Source organism: Macrobrachium nipponense, chromosome 16, assembly GCF_015104395.2.
Source record: "Macrobrachium nipponense isolate FS-2020 chromosome 16, ASM1510439v2, whole genome shotgun sequence".
NCBI classification, from domain to species: Eukaryota; Metazoa; Arthropoda; class Malacostraca; order Decapoda; family Palaemonidae; genus Macrobrachium; species Macrobrachium nipponense.
The window spans coordinates 859708-880694 of NC_087209.1; positions in this window are offsets into that span (position 1 = coordinate 859708).

A 20987-nucleotide genomic window follows, 5' to 3' on the forward strand; every position below is an offset into this window, starting at 1 on the left:
TCTTGCCTACAGCCGCTGTGAAGTGCCGTTCGCCGTACCGAGAGGGGGCGTGCCGCCGCCGCTCGTGGTTGCCGCGCTGCAGCGACCACACTTCCGCTGCCCTAGAGCTCGCCCCTGGACCTGCCGCCGGTACCAGGATGTTGCTGGCTGCTGCTCCACTTCCTGTGTTTCCGGTGCTGCCTGCCGTACCATGCCGATTCTGGGCTGACTGTCCATGCATGTCCCTCCGTTGCTGCGCTGCTGTCCCTGCCGTTGCTGCGCTGGCTGGCTGTCCCCTGCCGTTGCTGCGCTGGCCCTCTCCCTGGCTGTCCTGCCGTTGCGCGGTGTCTTGTGCCCTGCTGTTCCTCCTGAGATGCCCATACCTGCTGATGTCGTCCCTGTTCGTGGTGGTACTACCCCAGACTTTGGTCTGTCTGTACAGGTGCGTCCGGGCTCCTGTGGCTTCGGCTACAGCAGCCCCGGCTCCGCCCTGGATAGCAGATCTTACGTCTGTCCTGAGGAAGCTGACGAAGAAGAGGAGGAAGGTGTCGTCGTCGTCGTCGTCTTCATCTTCTTCATCGTCGTCGGCTGCCGCCTCTTCCCCTTCGACTTCTAAGGCTTCAACAGCCGAGGAAGAAGAAGGTTGCCTCCTCCCTCCTAAGAAGTCTCCCTCGGGAGCTTCTCGGGACCCGTCTCACCTCGGTGGGGGACGGGAGGGTTCCTTCCGCTGGTCCTCCTGCTCCTAACCTTCGGGAAGCGGGGCCCGTCTCTTCCTTTCCGCAAGGAAGAAGACTACTGGACCAAGAGGGGTACCGGCTAACACCGGTACTTCCTCGCCTGGTGTCAGTGGTTCTGCCACTGCATCAGGGTCCGTCTCGGCCTCTCGTTCGCGGGAGGTACCGAGTGTACGGTCCGCCTACCAGCGACCCGTTGCAAGCCAGGAACCAGACTCCTCTGAGTTCCGCTCCAGCGTCAGGTTCACGGCACGGGGCGGAAGACTGGTGACAGCCGCTCACAGCGACTCTCACCAGACCAGCTCTCACTCTCGCGGCGAACAGTGGCTACCCGGGGACGTGACGGTCCACGACCGGCCACGGGCTGAGGCTGGGAAGAGGTCCTCCCGTTCGCCGTGTGCCAGCCACGGTCTGGAACCAGCGACGTGACGTGCCGTGAGGACAAGCACGGTCTCACTGTGACAGTGGAGCCTGCAGGTCGCCTGACCGTCGCTCTCACAGAGAGCGATCGGGTACGGCAACCAAGCACCCAGCTCTTCTGACACTCGAGATCGGGGCCGCTGTGCTCAGTCCAGCCACCGTTCTCCACAGCGACGCTTCGACCAGCCCTCAGCTCGATCGCCACCGCCCGCGGGTTGACGATCGCCTGCAGCCCTCCAAGCCTGCTGGTTCTGCCAGCGAGCGACGAGGGAGCGTCAGGTCTGCCTCTCCCGTTACCTTCAACCTCCTCGGGTTACACCGGGAGGAGCGAGGTATTGAGGAGTGATCGTGAGGGGTGCGCCCCTCATGATCCCACCCACAGACGCCCTACGTGCCAGGCACGGTTCTTGGACCGGCCATGGACGTTATGCGCAAGTGGATGGGGAAGACCGAGAGGGCTGTCGCTGTTCCCCCGTCTTTAGGAGGAAGGTTCTCGGAATATGCTCTTGTTCGAAGGGCTTAACGGTCCCACTCTGCAAGATGCTGTGACTTCCGAGATCTAGAGGAACTTTGCCGAGGTTATGGCGCTGAGTTCGTCAGCACAACGACCTCGGGGAAGGATCGCCGCTCCCACCACCGCAGAGCCACGTCTCGGCTCGAGTCAAGGTTTTTGGGGCCCGAGAGGGGCAAACCCAAATCGACGGTGGGTCTGCCGCGATCGGAGCTTGCCGACTGTGTTGAACCAGGTAGTCTCTCGTCTCCGGACAAGAAGGCTCTCTCAGTTCTGGCCGGTCGAACAAGCTACTTCACTTCCTCTACTGCGACAGAGGCGCTTTCTACGTGTCTTCGGACACCGTATTTGAATACCCCTTATTCGTCCTCCTGGGGTTTCGACCTCGACGAGGATGGAATGAGTCGAGGACGGTATGGCTCTCTCCTGTCAGGTGTCGATCACCCCACCCAGACGACGTTCACAGTGGCGGCAGACCCTTACCTACAGTATGAGTTCGTAACCCTCCTCGGGGGAAAACGCGTTTTCTCCTGACGATACGTTTTCCCAGGCTCTGAGAGGCCATCGCCGTAAGGCGATGGCTGCTCCTTTTCTTCTCCAACTGCTAGTTCCGCTGGGAAGGCGAGCCCAGTATCCAATTCCTCCCCCATTCCCTCTCTCCTTACGGCTACGAGGGAAAGGGGAGGGATCCTACAGAGATTTCTCTGTAAGATCCCACGTTAGGGGCTGCGCTACCGGGGGGACCTTCGGGTCCTACCTGACGTAAGCCCCGGTTGTTTTGAGGAGGGATCCTGCCCCTTTCTCGATTCCTATGGGAATCGAGAGGACCACCAGCCGATATCGTTTGACGATTCGGTGGGGGGTTTCGCAGAGTGCTTAGAATTCTACGGAATTTCTAGCGCACTCAGAGTGTTCGAGTTTTTTACGATCTCCAAACACTTAGGCGAGACCACGGTCCAAAGTGAGCGAGGAATCCCCGATAATTGTTACACGATAATCGGGAACCTCGCTTATGCTCGAATTCCTGTAATTTCTAGCATTTGGAAGAAGACTGCTGCTGAAAGAAGAGTATCTCACAGTAGGCGTTTAACCTGGAATAGAGAAGAACGGACGGGAACTTCCAGTTTGGCTTGAACTATCGTCTTCGGTATTCTGTTCACCATTGAAGCTTTCCTTTGGGAAAGACTTCTCCTTCACTCTCTTGACTAGAGAACGAAGGTGGTCGATCTCCAATCCTTATTCTCATTCCATCGAGGGGAAAGAATTTAGGATGGAGATCGTGGTACAGAACCTACAAATATAACTACGTATATTACCCTCGCGACATGATTCTTTTAACAGTTGAATTGTCCGGGGGTAGGCGCATACCGTAGTTTACTCTACGGTTTGTGACCGAGACGAATTGTATCTTAATTGAACTGTAACTCGGGGTTGCCTGCAACCTCCCAGCAGTTATCCCAGTTTCGATTTTAGATACTTGGTATTGTCATGACAACACCAAATCAGCTTTTGTATTTACCGAAATCCGTTTCGGTTAAATATAATTGCTCGAGCGTATTCTTTATGCTCGATGGTTCTAGCCGAACGCATTCCTTCGTGGAATATGGATTACCTGGCAACTCAGGATGACGAGTCAACCGAGAGCTACTGCGTATTGAACTGCCTGATAGCGGCTCAGTATCAGCTAGGTCTCGGAGATGCACGGTCGGTTACGTCTCTCTCTCCCCTGGTTTGATTGACTACCGAAACCGTATCTCTGCCCAACAATCATGGACTTAGGTCTCTGATTAACGGGGATTCTCGCAATAATGAAGGACCATCTACTGCTGTGATGCTCGATTTCATCGCCTTCGACATTGCGAGAATTTTCAACAGAGATATCTCTTGGACTCTTTCATCTTTCTGTTTACCGCACGGTAACAGAAGTCTGTACTAGTCAACCGCTGCATCAAGCACCGCGATAATGCGAATGATTTTTGCAGACATCTGAGTTTGTCTTCAAAATATCTCGTATTCGTAGGTGTGCAATTATTCATTGCTCGCCCCGAATTAACAGATATGTCAGAAGACATCGCCTACTCTCCGACCTGACAGCTCTACTTCCAAATGTTCGCCCATGAGAAGCAGTTCTTCAGGCAGTATTTCCCTGTCTTCATTACTGAAAAGCGCTCCGCTTTTATTGCAACTACGATCCTCACCGGACAGCAATGAAATAGCGGTTAGCGTTCTCAGTCTTTGTAGCACAGGTTCAGAATCTTGAGAATCCTTCTCTCGGTTCAGCTGTGAAGACGTAGGTTGCATTTTCTGTACACCTTCGTCTTCAACGACACATAGTGTTGTTTTTCTCCTTACTTAGACCGAATCAACTATACTATGAGTTTATCTTGCCATCAAGGACCTCGGTCTCTAGAAGGCAAGTGACTTTCGCCTGTTGGGCACATGCCTTAAGAGAGTCATCACCTTGCCGTCTGGCATCGGTGACGAACAAATTATTTGTTTTAGTCTCTTGGCATAACCCTTTTAAGGCGAAGGTCACGTGACTTGCTCGGGTGCTTGGACACTTTGCCTCCTACCGAACGCAGTCAGTCGGCAGCTGTCGGAGCGCCCAAGTCTGTTACGAACTTCGCTGTGGACTTAGTTCGGTTGTTCCATAACAATCTTTTTTCTTCGTCCTAACGGCTTGTCACAGTACCCATACCATCGACACCCAACATTGAGTGTCGGTGTCCTATCCACTACCGAGAACAACAACTTCGCTGCAGACGGATAGACCAGTATGGGTACAGGACATCACCGAAGTTGAGAAGAGGGATAGGTCATACGACCATTCCCTTCTTTTCCTCTGAGGTAATTGCATGAACTTTTCCTGCGAAGTCAAGCATCCAGGGGATGGGGATTCGTGACGCTCGATTTCGTACCGAATTCGTAGCGAAGACTCTGAACCCTTCGGTTCCTGACGATCGGTTAGAGTCCTTCACAATCCCCTCCCTAATGGACTTCACCGCCTTCGATGCGAAGGAGATGCTGCTTTGTCCTGTAAGCGCGAACCGCGCTTTCTGAAGAAACTCGACATCCCAGGCTGAGTGTTGAAGACTCTTCGTCAGCACCAAGATGACCTAGAAGTACACTCCCTCGAGTTACACAAGAACTTCTCCGTGGCGCAGGTACTGAAGGCAGTGGGTCCTGGTACAACCAGACCACCGGCACCTCCTTCTACCTTTTGGATATTGCCCACGGTCCTTGGATCGTTTTCCTTAGGACCCATGGTGGCTGCTCAACACGTTGTCTAGCTAACCCAGACCCTAGCAGGCTGAACAGCATCGAGTCCTGGTGTGACTGTAAGAATAGATAAGTGAATGAGAGAGTGACTGGCTTCTCTTCCTATCTTTTTCTCCCCCTACTAATTGTGGGTAGAGGGATACGGTCATCACCTTGCTGGATAAGGACGAGATGCCGGTGAGCTACTCGACAGAGCCCCATCCTATCCCTTTCACTAGGGATGGGAGCGAATATCCACCACGTCCTCCATACAAGGGGGGGGAAGTGGATGCCAACAAGAGACAAACCATAACTTTATGTTGCCTCTTGCAAAATAGGAACTTGTTCTTGTTTGCTGGTACGAAGAGATACGCTTGCCTCTCTCTTAGTACTTGGTCCCAGAGGTCTGACCATTGATCCTGCGGTGCACACCCGATCAATCGGACAGATGGCTTGGATCCCTCCCTCGCTCTTACGACCAGGGAGGCATTCCAAGGTTGAGCGAACACCAGTCTGTTCACAAAAGACTCAGATTCCTCCCACCAAGAAGTGAGTCTTCCTATTGTAAAAAGGACCGAAGGTTTGTATGCCGGGTCGGAACAATGACAATTTGTCCAAAATTGCATTTTTCCTAACTATACAAACCTGAGGTCCTTTTACACATAGCCCCACCTCATGCCACCCCTCACTCCGCAGTTTTTGCTTGGGCCAAAACGCAAAGTGATTTGTTTTACCTACCAGTCGCGCGCGCGCGCCTGTCGACAAGCAGTTACTACCGAACCCCTTGTTCGAAAGCTTACGACCTAAGCCAGCTGCCGCTAGTACCTTCGTATTGTAAAAGGACCTCAGGTTTGTATAGTTAGAAAAATGCAATTTTGGACAAATTGTCATATTTAACTGGTCAGTTTAACATTCTCCTTGTGTTTACTGCAGAGAATTGCTTTTCAAATTAATTTCTCATTTTAAAGTAATTTAATATTTTGTCCCACTTTAGTGCAATTATGATTAAGGTGAAGTTTTGCATTTATCAGGATTGGTCAGTGATCAGTATTATGTTAATTGCCAGCATTGTAATGGAAATTATTTATAACCACTGCATTTTGAATATGCAACTCATTCACATTTTTTCCTTGTTCCTGCGCATGATCTTGACATTTTTTGCATAGGTCCCTTTTTTTTTAAAATATTTTTAGCATTTAACACTAACAAGCTATAGACTGTTGCATAATTTGTGTTTGGAAGAGTGTTTGTTTTAAAGACTGCACCCCACTTTTTGTGTGTAATTCGGCAAAGAATAAAATTCTTGGGATATTTATCTTCTGTTGATCGTTTATTGTATTTTTTATATTTTTTAATTTACGTCCTGACATCAGTGAGCAGTTTTCATTAAGAGTTAGGTTTTATGCATTTTCTATTTTTTATTTAATACTTGTTTTTTTTCCTTAGTATTCTGCTTTTACTTAACCCAAGATTTATTTCATTCCATTACTGATCAATTTTTCATTACATGCGACATTTTTACTTTGATTTTTACCATACTTCTTTGTAGTTTTTTATGGACGCGCAGCATCTTCGAAACTTTTTGTCCCCAGTGCTGTAATATGTTTAATTTTGTTCTTTCACTGTTTACTGGTGTACACATTGTTGTTACCCAAGTGTACTTAACAGGTTTTCCACATAAAAACTGAACGTTCATTTAAAAACACAAACCCAGTTTCATTAATTTAAAATTAAAATTTTTTCCTCTTTAGTTAACTATCAAGTTAGGTGGTATTGATTCCACTTTTGCCTCATGTCAGCTTTGCAGCCAAAGATAGTTAGTGATCCAGGTCATTGTCATTTGATCAGTGCTTTGCTGGCTGCAACAGGAGGGAATTAAAGGTATGTAGGTGAGAGAGTTCTACTTCTAAAGTGTTTCCTCTACTTTGGAACCATAGCTCTCCAGGTGAACAATGGCCGCCGTCTTGTTGAAAGAGCAAGTATCATTGGATGATATCTCTGCTTGGTCTTTACCTTTGCCTGCTCTTTAATATTCTGCCCATACTTTTGCAAGTACTCGCTGGTCCAGGATCTTACTATTGATCAGCCTGTTTCCCATTTGCCTGGTCTTCAGCTGCCAATCATACCGTTCAAACTTGCTATACCCATGGTTGGCACGGTTCCTCTCCCAATCGCCCCAACTACATTTTGCTATGCCAGGCGCATTGCCTATCATGGTAATCCATGCCAGCACTAGTACTGTTATCCCTATTCCAAATAAATGTATCTCTTCACAGTTGTTAAGTGCCCCACCTGTGTGAGCTCATCATAAACATGCCTTACTGACTAGTCAAACAGTTTGTTCTTACTGTTGTTGTTCATTGGAAGGAAAATTTGGTTTTCTTCTGGGACTGATTTTTTGAAACATTGGAAGTGTATGATAGATGGAAGAGACACTGCCTTCCTCCTCCAGCTCTGCTTCTCTAATGTCAACGTGCATGTGCATGGTACCATGCCATTTTTACAGATTTTTGACTCTCAGTATCTGGCATGTTACCAACTTCTAGCCTCTTCAGTCTTCTTACAGAGAATTTATAAAGATCTGTGTGCTTCTCCGAGGTTTTCCTAATTAGAGCTTACACCCTCAATTTTTGAGTAGCATTCTTGATACCAGTAAACATCAGTAACATGGCAGTCTTTACCACCACCAGTTGCCATTCAATTCTTCCTTTCCTTTTCAAGATATGTAAGAATCTATGTGCTACATCAGGTGATTACCTAATTTTTTCTGGTTTTCCTGCACTTTCTTCATTCCTTTATGAGGAAGCAATAAAAATTTTTTCTACATGTACACAAATCCTGTCTTTGCATATGGGATTTACTTTCAGCGCAAGCTGGAACTGGCCGTTTACCCTAAACAAGGTGGATTTTGGTAGGTACCTACCAATGGAAGGGAAGGAATCCCTTCCATCCAGATTTATACATTCACTTTTTCTTTTGGTTGTATCTAGACAGACTGTCTCTTCGTTTGTATGGTGCTTTTACGTTTTGCATGGAACCAGTGGTTATTCAGCAATGGGACCAACGGCTTTTTGGTGACTTCCAAACCACGTCGAGAGTGAACTTTCTATCACCAGAAGTACACATCTCTCGCTCCTCAATGGAATCAAACCCGCGACCACCGAGGTGGGACACCAACACCATACCAACCACGCTTCTGCTGCCTAGTGTTTGGCTTAATTCTTTTTGTTTTGAGATATATTGCCTAAATTAAAAAAGTTACTAAGTAATTGTTTTCAAATCATTTTAACCTATGAGCCTTTTGCTTTATTCCCTCTCTCCCTTGGTTTTGCCTTTTTGATGTACGTATTGCAAACACAGCTTGGTCTTAGCCTTGGTATTTATATTTTTTTTTTCCCGTATTATGCACCAAGGAGAGGCTCGTCTTGCCACCAACCATTCTATTTTTTAGAAGTCTTCTCAATCTCGTAAAAGGCAGTTCCCAGTTAAAAAAAACCTGCCATTAACCGAAACTTGGTGATTTATGGCGTCGATATCTGGTTAATGGCGCCATAACCATTATTGACACCTTATGGCGCCGATAACTGGAACTCGGTGCTTAACCCTCTTACGCCGATTGGACGTATTAAACGTCGAGTCAAAATGTCTCCCGCATGCCGATTGGACGTATCATATGTCGGCTCAAAAAAGTTTTTTTAAAAATTCGCGGAAAAATAGGCCTACCAGCCGAAAACTTTTGAATCACACGCCTTGGGGGATACTGGAAGTTCACAGATCAAGGCGGCGTTTTGTTTACATCGCTACGCAGGCGCGCAAGCGCGAATTTCTTTCTTCATCGCACCCTAAAAGTATCAGTGTACATCTCAAAAATTTTTTATTTCGTCACTTTGACATAATTTTTTTGCACCATTTTAAATTATCCTTTACATGAAGTATTATATATGAAAATGTGCGCAATTTCATGTAAAATACAACAAAAAAATACTCATGATTGTAGCCTTTATCAGTTTTGTAATATTTTCATATAAATAACAATAAGTGCAAAAATTTCAACCTTCGGTCAACTTTGACTACCGAAATGGTCGAGAAACGCAATTGTAAGCTAAAATTCTTATATTATAGTAATATTCAATCATTTGCCTTCATTTTGCAACAAATTGGACGTCTCTAGCACAATATTTCGATTTTTCCTGGACGAATTTATGAAAAAACTTTTTCCTTACGTTCGTGCGATAACTCTTCCGATAATTTTTTCGTGCGATTGTCCTAATGTTTGCACCCTTTTAAATTTGCCGTTACATAAAGTTTTATATATGGAAATGTGCGCAATTTCATGCAAAATACAACAAAAAACACCCATGGTTGTAGCTTTTATCAGTTTTCGAAATATTTTCATATAAATAACGTTAAGTGCAAAAATTTCAACTTTCGGTCAACTTTGACTCTACCGAAATGGTCGAAAAAATGCAATTGTAAGCTAAAACTCTTATATTCTAGTAAATATTCAATCAATTACCTTCATTTTGCAAGGACTTGGAAGTCTCTAGCACAATATTTCGATTTATGGTGAATTTATGAAAAACAAAAAAACATTTTCCTTACGTCCGCGCGGTAACTCTTCCGAAAAAAATCAGAATTTTTTTGTGCGATTGTCGAAATGTTTGCACCATTTAAAATTAGCTGTTACATAAAGTTTTATATATGAAAATGTGCGCAATTTCATGTAGAATACAACTAAAAAAATGATTGAAGGTTGGAGCTTTTCTCTTTTTTCGAAATATTTGCATATAAATCACGATAAATAGAAAAAAAATCACGTTCGGTCAAATTTGACTCTACCAAAATAGGTGAAAAACGCAATTGTAAGCTAAAACTCTTACGGCCTAGTAATATTCCGTCATTTTTCTTCATTTTGAAACAAATTTGAAGTCTCTAGAACAGTATTGTGATTTATGGTGAATTTTTGAAAAATATATTACCTTCACTCCGCGCGCCGATTCGCGCGCAAGTCTCCGAAATACATACATCGCATTATCCTAATATTTGTTCCTTTTCATATTAGCCGTTTTATAGAGTTTCATATATCAAAATGTGCGCAAATTTATGAAGAATACAATAAAAAAATAATTGAAGGTTGTAGCTTTTTCCATGTCCGAAATATGTGCATATAAAAAAAAAATATATATAAAAATTTCGACATTCGATCAAATTTTAACTTGTCCGAAAAAGTCGAAATCTGCAATTCTAATCTAAAAACTCTTACAGTATCGTAATATTAAATCATTTGTCTTAATTTTGAAACAAATTGGAAGCCTCTAGAACATATTTAGAATTACGGTGAATTTTTTGAAAATAACATTTTTTTACGTCCGTGCGTTACGAATTCGTACATCATTTTGTGATAATATTTTCCGGTGTTGCTTGATTGTTTTACTGTATATATATCAAAATGATTGCAATTTAGTGTACAATACAACGAAAAAACAAGTAACTCGTTATGCTTTGACCGTTTTTTGCACAGCGTGATTTGAATACAATTATCTATGAATTTTTTTTTTTTTTTTGCTACCATATATCGCATTAGTTTCATATGATAATGATACTATTTTGTTTTTTTCATTTCTGATGATTGCATACTAAACTTCAGGCAATGACAAAAAAGGGAGCCAAAAATGACAATTTGTCCAAAATTGCATTTTTCCTAACTATACAAACCTGAGGTCCTTTTACAATAGGAAGGTACTAGCGGCAGCTGGATAGGTCGTAAGCTTTCGAACAAGGGGTTCGGTAGTTAACTGCTTGTCCGACAGGCGCGCGCGCGCGACTGGTAGGTAAACAAATCACTTTTGCTTTTGGCCCAAGCAAAAACTGCAAGAGTGAGGGGTGGCATGAGGTGGGGCTATGTGTAAAAGGACCTCAGGTTTGTATAGTTAGGAAAATGCAATTTTTGGACAAATTGTCATTTGTTCCGACACGGCATACAAACCTTCGGTCCTTTTACATAGGAAGACTCACTTCTTGGTGGGTGGAATCTGAGTCTTTTGTGAACAGAGCTGGTGTTCGCCAACCTTGGAAGCCTCCCTGGTCGTAAGAGCGAGGGAGGGATCCAAGCCTCTGTCCGATTGATCGGGTGTGCACCGCAGGATACAATGGTCAGACCTCTGGACCGAGTACTAAGAGAGGGGGCATGCGCATCTCTTCGTACCAGCAATGCAAGAACTTGTTCCTGTACAGGAGCAAATATAAAGTCATGGGTTTGACTCTTGTAGGCATCCACTTCCCCCCCTTGTAGAAGGAAGTGGTGGATATTCTGCTCCTATCCCTAGTGAAAGGGATAGGATGGGGCTCTGTCATATAGCTCTCCCCGGCATCTCGTCCTTATCCAGCGGGGTAATGACCGTAGCCCTCTACCCACAGTAGAGGGGGTAGAAAAAGATAGAAAGAGAAGCCAGTCACTTTCTCATTCACTACCTATTCATACAGTCACACCAGGACTCGATGCTGTTCAGCCTGCTAGGGTCTGGGTTAGCTACACAACTGTTGAGCAGCCACCACGGGTCCTAAGGAAACGATCCAAGGACCTGTGGGCAATATCCAAAAGGTAGAAGGAGGTGCCAGTGGTCTGGTTGTACCAGACCCCTGCCTTCAGCCTGCGCCACGGAGAAGTTCTTGTGTAACTACGAGGGAGTGTACTTACTAGGTCATCTTGGTGCTGACGAAGAGTCTTCAACACTCCGCCTGGGATGTCGAGTTTCTTCAGAACGCGTCGTGCTTTCACAGGACAAAGCAGCATCTCCTTCGCATCAAGGGCGGTGAAGTCCATTAGGGAGGGGACTGTGAAGGACTCTAAACCGATCGTCAGGAACCGAAGGGTTTCAGAGTCTTCGCATACGATTCGGTACAAGAATCGAGCGTCACGAATCCCCATCCCCTGGATGCTTGACTTCGCAGGCAAAGTCATGCAATTACCTCAGAGGAAAAGAAGGGAATTGTCGTATGACCTATCCCTCTTCTCGACTTCGGTGATGTCCTGTACCCATACTGGTTCATCCGTCTGCAGCGAAGTTGTTGTTCTCGGTAGTGGATAGGACGACACTCAATGTTGGGTGTCGATGGTATGGGTACTGTGACAAGCCGTTAGGACGAAGAAAAGATTGTTATGGAACAACCGAACTAGTCCACAGCGAAGTTCGTAACAGACTTGGGCGCTCTGACAGCTGCCTACTGACTGCGTTCGGTAGGAGGCAAGTTGTCCAAGCACCCTGAGCAAGTCACGTGACCTTCGCCTTCAAAAGGGTTATGCAAGAGACTAAACAATAATTTGTTCGTCACCGATGCCAGAAGGCAAGGTGATGACTCTCTTAAGGCATGTGCCCAACAGGCGAAAGTCAATTGCCTTATAGAGACCGAGTCCTTGATGGCAAGATATCTCATAGTATAGTTGATTCTCGGGTAAGGAGAAACAACACTATGTGACGTTGAAGACGAAGGTTCAGAAAATGCAACCTACGTCTTCACAGCTGAACCGAGAGAAGGATCTCAAGATTCTGAACCTGTGCTACAAAGACTGAGACGCTAACCGCTATTGATTGCTGTCCGGTGAGGATCGTAGTTGCAATAAAAGCGGAGCGCTTCCAGTAATGAAGACAGGGAACTACTGCCTGAAGAACTGCTTCTCATGGGCTGAACATTTGGAAGTAGAGCTGTCAGGTCGGAGAGTAGGCGATGGTCTTCTGACATATCTGTTAATTCGGGGCGAGCAATGAAATTGCACACCTACGAATACGAGATATTTTGAAGACAAACTCAGTGTCTGCAAAAATCATTCGCATTATCGCAGTGCGATGCAGCGGTGACTAGTACAGACTTCTGTTACCGTGCGGTAAACAGAAAGATGAAGAGTCCCCAGAGATATCTCTGTTGAAAATTCTCGCAATGTCGAAGGCGATGAGTCGAGCGTCACAGCAGTAGATGGTCCTTCATTATTGCGAGAATCCCGTTAATCAGAGACCTAAGTCCATGATTGTTGGGCAGAGATACGGTTCGGTAGTCAATCAACAGGGGAGAGAGAGACGTAACGACCGTGCATCTCCGAGACCTAGCTGATACTGAGCCGCTATCAGGCAGTTTCAATACGCAGTAGCTCTCGGTGACTCGTCATCCTGAGTTGCCAGGTAATCCATTATTCCACGAAGGAATGCGTTCGGCTAGAACCATCGAGCATAAAGAATACGCTCGAGCAATTATTATTAACGAAACGGATTTCGGAAATAAATACAAAAGCTGATTTGGTGTTGTCATGACAATACCAAGTATCTAAAACAAATCGAAACTGATAACTGCTGGGAGGTTACAGGCAACCCCGAGTTGCAGTTCAATTAGATACAATTCGTCTCGGTCACAAAGCCTAGAGTTAACTACGGTATGCGCCTACCCCACGGACAATTCAACTGTTAAAGAATCATGTCGCGAGGGTAATATACGTAGTATATTTGTAGGTTCTGTACCACGACCTCCATCCTAAATTCTTTTCCCCTCGAGGAATGAGAATAAGGATTGGAGATCGACCGCCTTCGTTCTCTAGTCAAGAGAGTGAAGGAGAAGTCTTTCCCAAAGGAAAGCTTCAATGGTGAACAGAATACCGAAGACGATAGTTCAAGCCAAACTGGAAGTTTCCGTCCGTTTCTGTTCTCTATTCCAGTTAAGCGCCTACTGTGGATACTCCTTCTTTCAGCAGCAGTCTTCTTCCAAATGCTAGAAATTTACAGAATTCGAGCATAAGCGAGGTTCCCGATTATCGTGTAACAAATATCGGGGATTCTCGCTCACTTTGAGACCGTGGTCTCGCCTGAGTGTTTTGGAGATCGTAAAAAACTCGAACACTCTGAGTGCGCTAGAAATTCCGTAGAATTCTAAGCACTCTGCGAAACAAAACCCCACCGAATTCGTCAGATGATATCGGCTGGTGGTCCTCTCGATTCCCGTAGAAATCGAGATCTAGCAGTTGGAGAAGAAAAGGAGCAGCCATCGCCTTACGGCGATGGCCTCTCAGAGCCTGGAAAACGTATCGTCAGGAGAAAACGTTTTCCCGAGGAGGGTTACGAACTCATACTGTAGGTAAGTGTCTGCCGCCACTGTGAACGTCGTCTGGGTGGGTTGATCGACAACCTGAACAGTAGAGAGCCGATAACCGCTCCGACTCATTCCAGTCCTCGTCGAGGTCGAACCCTCAGGAGGACCGAAGGGGATTTAATAAGGTGTAACCGAAACACGTATAAACACGCCTCTGTCGCAGTAGAGGAGGTGAAGTAGCTTGTTCGACCGTCCAGAACTGAGAGAGCCTTCTTTTTGTACCGGAGACGAGAGCTACCTGGTTCAACACAGTCGGCAAGCTCCGATCGCGGCCGACCCACCGTCGAATTTGGGTTTCCCTCTCGGGCCCCCAAAACGACTCGAGCCGAGACGTGGCTCTGCTGGTGGGAGCGGCGATCCTTCCCCGAGGTCATTGTGCTGACGAATCAAGCGCCGTAACCTCGGCAAAGTTTTCCTCGGATCTCGAAGTCACAGCATCTTGCAGAGTGGGACGTTAAGCCCTTCGAACAAGAGCATTCCGAGAACCTTCCTCCTAAGAGGGGGAACAGCGACAGCCCTCTCGGTCTTCCCCATCCACTTGCGCATACGTTCCTGGTCGGTCCAAGAACCGTGCCTGGCACGTAGGGCGTCGTGGTGGGATCATGAGGGGCGCACCCCTCACGATCACTCCTCAATACCTCGCTCCTCCCGGTGTAACCCGAGGAGGTTGAAGGTACGGGAGAGGCAGACCTGACGCTCCCATCCCTCGTCGCTCGCTGGCAGAACCAGCAGGCTTGGAGGGCTGCAGGCGATCGTCAAACCGCGGTGACGATCGAGCTGCAGGCCTGGTCGAACCGTCTCGCTGTGGAGAACGGCTGGACTGAGCACAGCGGCCCCGATCTCGAGTGTCAGAAGAGCTGGTGCTGGTTGCCGTTTCCCGATCGCTCTCTGTGAGAGCGACGGTCAGGCGACCTGCAGGCTCCACTGTCGTAGTGAGACCGGTGCTTGTCCTCACGGCACGTCACGTCGCTGGTTCCAGCCGTGGCTGGCACCGGCGAACGGGAGGACCTCTTCCCCAGCCTCAGCCCGTGGTCGTCGTGGACCGTCACGTCCCCGGGTAGCCAGCTGTTCACCGCGAGAGTGAGAGCTGGTCTGGTGAGAGTCGCATGAGCGGCTGTCACCAGTCTTCCGCCCCGTGCCGTGAACTGACGCTGAGGCGGACTCAGAGGTCTGGTTCCTGGCTGCACGGTCGCTGGTAGGCGACCGTACACTCGGTACCTTCCGCGAACGAGAGGCCGAGACGGACCCTGATGCAGTGGCAGAACCACTGACACCAGGCGAGGAAGTACCGTGTTAGCCGGTAACCCTCTGTCCCCGTAGTCTTCTTTCCTTGCGGAAGAAGAAACGGGACGGCCCCCGCTCCGAAGGAGCAGGAGGACCAGCGGAAGGAACCCTCCCGTCCCACCGAGGTGAGAGGGTCCCGAGAAGCTCCCGAGGGAGACTTCTTAGGATGGGAGGAGGCGACCTTACTTCTTCCTCGGCTGTAAAGCCCCTTAGAAGTCGAAGGGGAAGAGGCCGGCGGCCGACGACGATGAAGAAGATGAAGACGACGACCACGACACCTTCCTCCTCTTCTTCGTCAGCTTCCTCAGGACAGACGTAGATCTGCTATCCAGGGCGGAGCCGGGGCTGCTGTAGCCGAAGCCACAGGGCCCGGACGCACCTGTACAGACAGACCAAAGTCTGGGGTAGTAACACCACGAACAGGGACGACATCAGCAGGTATGGGCATCCAGGAACAGCAGGCACGGCCACACATCATCGGTAGGGACAGCCCAGCGCAGCAAAACGGCAGGAACAGCCAGCGCAGCAACGGCAGGGCCAGCCAGCGCAGCAACTGCATGGACAGTCAGCCCAGAATCGGCAGGTACGGAGGCAGGCACAGACCGGAAACACAGGAAGTGGAGCAGCAGCCAGCAACATCCTGGTACCGGCGGCAGGTCCAGGGCGAGTTCTAGGGCAGCGGAAGTGTGGTCGCTGCAGCGCGGCAACCACGAGCGGCGGCGGCACGCCCCCCTCTCGGTACGGCGAACGGCACTTCACAGCGGCTGTAGGCAAGACTGTTACCACGTGAGGCGAGTACACCAGGTGTGGGAGGGACGTCGTCACCTGGTTGCGTGGTCACCACTCCATGGGTGACCGCAGTAGGCCCAGACATAGAACCGCAGCCCCCGGCCTGGACACCAGCAAGCTCTGCAATTGGAAGGACGCCCATACCTCACCAAGGTCCACCCTCGTGGCAGTAGCACCTGCGGAAATAATAGTAGTAGCGATTAATGGGGGGGAAATCCCCTCGTGCGGGGGGTTTGTTTTTATCCTCCCGAACGAGTGGAAGACCCCTAATACAATTGTACATCGGGCACCGAGCGCCCTCCCCCGCGCTCGTACGGATCGGGCGAGGAGAGAACGCCGATAACCTCCCCCTCCCCCCCCCCAAGGGAATGAGTCATCTGTGGGAACTGAGCGGGGGGGGTCTCGTTCCCCCACCCCCGCACAGTCCCCCCATGTACCCAACAACAAAATAAGAGCCCTAGAGCAAGCGTGCCATCGGCACGAATACAAGCATAAGGATCAATTCCCTGACTGAGCGGAACTTGAACCAAATAAAATTGATGCATCAATATAAATTTTGGAACAAAATGAAAATGCATCTTGCAAAACGATTCACTTCACAATGAATAAGGGCTCGGATCGAGCATTTGCGCCCTCGGTACCAAGCGCAAGGGTGAAAGGTTTCATTCCTTACCTTTATGGATCAAGGTTTCTGGAAACCTTGATCCATAATGAAATGATGCAATCAACAAATATATGAAAATGAAAAGACTACTGCGCTTGCGATTTCACTTATACAAATAAAAAAGGGGAAGGATCAATTCCGTGAATAGCGGAACATGATCCAGTCAACAATGCAATCTCATAAAAAAATGAAAATGAAAAAGAACTGCACTTGCGATTTCACTTCATTCAAATTAAAAAAAAAAGGGGAAGGATCAATCTCCGGGCAAGCTCGGAAACTGATCCAAATGAGTATTGCTACAATAAAAAAATAATATATTGAAAATGAAAAAGAATACTGTACTTGCGATTCCACTTTCATACTGAATAAGTTTCCGTGCCGAGCGCATTCGTTCGGCAACGGGCATACAGGTCAAAAAATTATAAATGAAAGAGCACTACTTACGATTTTCATCTACACATTATTTCCACCCAATATACGCTCGGAGCGAGCGCTCACCCGCCCTCGGCACCGAGCATACACAATACGAGGATCATTCTGGGAAAATGAATTCCCGCAATTACGCCCTTCAGTCCCGGCACTCGGGTAATCGGAGGCGTTGTGAACCAAGATCCTTTAATTCACAATTGAATTCAATGAAATGATTGTACTTACAATTCAGTTTCACTAGATACATAGAAAAAGAAAAACACAATCATGCGAAAGCAAACGACGATGAAGCGGGCAGAGAGCGATGATACACGTCCACCACGCCAGCAGGCCGAAAGCAAAAGTGATTTGTTACCATACCAGTCGCGCGCGCGCCTGTCGGACAAGCAGTTAACTACCGAACCCTTGTTCGAAAGCTTACGACCTATCCAGCTGCCGCTAGTACCTTCCTATTGTAAAAGGACCGAAGGTTTGTATGCGTGTCGGAACAAATGAACTCTTAATCTTTAAAACTAAGCGCGCTGTGATTTTTTGAAAAATTAAATTTTTTCCGCTTCCGCGCTCACTCCCAAACCGCGCCGGCATACAGAAGAGGTTTGATTTTTAGGGCTTCGGCGTAGAGGGTTAATGGCCCCATAAACAATCAATTTTATGAGGCTAGACAAGCACCATAAAACCAGGGACTGCCTGTATATGGAACATCTTTTCTCTGAAGTCTGTTCTCTTTGAACAAGCAGTTTTTTTTTTATTTTTTTTTTTTTTTTTTTTTTTTACACAATTTTTTTAATGTAATGTTTTAGTCTTTCAGATGATGTAGAGGATAGGACCTTTAGACAGAGTTGCTGATTTTGATAAGTCTTCTCAAGACCAGCAGCTGTTCTGTCTACATTTTTTGCAGAAGTCTAACCTTCTTCGATGCTGGATTTGCAGAAGCTGAGCCTTCTCCTTCGTCTTTGCTATAGGCCACAACAGTGCCTTCCCTCCGCCACTGTGCGTCTGCCATCAGATAGTCGTCTTTCCCCTCCCTTCCATTTTCCTATGGGACAGATGAGTGTTTCTTCAGTGCCAGAGTAGTTCCTAGCATTATAGGATATCTCCCCCCTGCTTTTTCCTTTCAAGGACAATCTTAGTTGCCTGTTTTCAGAGATGCCACCGCAGTTTCTGGATGTCTAAGCTGGAGATACTATCTCCAAGGAAGGAAGAATTCGCAGTTTTGTGCAACGTTGCTTGAGCTTGTTTCTTGCTTCACTTTCTACAAGGAAGAAGAGAGGCCTGGGGTAGGCTGTTATAGCCTTGTCCTTGTCACAATGTTACACAGCCATGATTTTTTTTTATGTGACTGCACGACCGAGATACAACAAAATGGACATACTTAGACTTTGAGTTTCTTCTACATAGCCTGTGGAAGCATTAACTATGTGGATGCATTATTCCTTCACATTCCCGCTTGAAAACGGTTGCTACGCAGGACAGTACAGAGCCGTGCCTTCATCCACGTTCATGTGGAGGTTTAGAGAAGAATGAGACAGCTCTTTTGAGAATTTTCCCCCCGATCATGTGAAAATCTTCATAGTTAATGGATTTTTCTTCGAGAAACATTTTCCGCCAAATTATTGCGTGGACGGTTGGCTGACGTCCATGAAGAATGCCTACAACAGCCCCACCACAACCCTGCCCCCTTTTCACGAGGTTGCCACTCAAGATCATTCTACTTTTCCAAGCTCTGTGGGGCTGGGACTGCACCTCTGCTCTACCTTTCAAGAAGAGTAACCTGGCAAAATGAGATAGTCAGCATGTCTTGCCTCCCTACCCATGCTCACGACCAAGTGAAACGTTGTTCACGGTAACACCACATCCAAATCCCATTGGTATTCCCATACGTAAAGGTCTATTGTTCCTACTCAACCTTGGTGTTATCATAGGATGAAGATGTAGGTCCATGACCACGAGAAGATGAACCAGTGGCCCTAAAGGGAGACGTTGTGTCTGAGGACAGCTTTGCCGACCTCGTCTGATCAAGACAGTTTCCTGACACACATAGTGGCAGCTTCAGCTGTCCTCTCCTGACCGAGTCCGTTCCTGATGTTCCTCCTGCAGTCGGACTGCTTCCCTCAAAGCTCTTTTCACGGATGTGGCATGATAAACCCCAACATAAGCAAAGGTTTGTAGTTATGAAACATACAAATTGTTTTGAAAATTTTTAACATTTTTACCTTGTGACCCTGTCTGTTCATATCTCTGAAAGTCCGTGAGTAGGGTAGTCTGATATGTACATGATTAATGGCTTTGTGTGAAAAAAAATATTTGCATTATTACAAAATAGGGCCAAACCTACCTTCACTTGTTGCATGATAATGGAATGAAGATGAACCCTGCCAAGGCAATGGTGATGTACCTTGAAAACTGTCTATCACAGAATACAATCTGATAAGTAAGATCAGCTATATTCTAAAGCAAGTTTTTGACATTTATGCCTGTGTTATCAAAAATGTATTTAATTTTTGCAATAGATAAAATGTCAATGTTGACTTCTGCATTCAATTTTTAAACTTCTAATCTAATAGCAACCTTGCAATGCTGATCCGCATAAAACATTTAAGCCACCTGAAAGATTGCTTAAATAGAATAGGGATAACAATACTCAGAACTGCAGTAACCAATCATTCTTGCATTACAACATAACAGTATGTAAGCCCCAAATAATCCATTATTTTAATTCCCTATAGAAGGCTTCAAAATTATTTTTATGAACTTGGGGAAAGACAATAGAATTTGTAACTTATCAAATACTTTAAAAGACTGAACAGAATTTAGATAGAAGAATTAAATGTTGCGAATTCCAAATCAATTTTGTTTCATAATATAGACTGGTTGTAGATTGAGTGATTTATATACATAAACAGTTACCAATCACACAGTGAACGATAAGCATACAGAAAATCATGCCTGTTTGTCGTATGATCATATAAAACTATCCTTCATACACAAAATTTTACTAAAGAAATATGTAAATATACAGTATATAAAAAATCAGCACCAACAAAAATTAAAAGAGCACAAAATTATTTATCTGAACAAAAATATTCCCTGACTAATGATTTCACCACAATAAACTGATCATTATAATTATTATTACCTACATTGATATGAAACTAACGTATAACTGCAGTTGTAAAATGAATGTTATTCCCTGATTTCCCAGTTGCAAGTAATATTATACTTCAAACAATTGGTCATATTCAATAGAGATATATCAGTAGGATCTAAGCATCAGTATGACAGCCTAACACTAATTTCATAAAATGTTTAAAGGAATTGGGGATAATTGTCTTGGACCTAAGAATTCCTTAATACAGTGTAAAAATTATAAGACGTTAGACAACAAATAACATCTATTTATATTCTAACACTGGTAATGGAAGACACATTATTGGTGGATTGCACAGCTATTAGCTACAAGACCACCAATACACCACTATCGGCTTACTTTAAACATCCTAGTTATGACAGTGTGGAATTCTGCCAAATATTTATTCGCTTAATGACTATCACATATTGCAACTAAACATACATGGAATAGATGGAAAAATAACACTATACAGATGAACAAATTCATAATATGCCATAATTTTATTGTAACTATATGAAGAAAATTGCATCATGAATTTTTTACTAACAATTTAGCTGCATAAAGGAACTTTCATGTGTAAGAAACTGGTAAAAGTACACAGTTTTAACATCATCAATTTATCAAGAGATCATAGAATGGAAGATTCTTTCTTTGGAT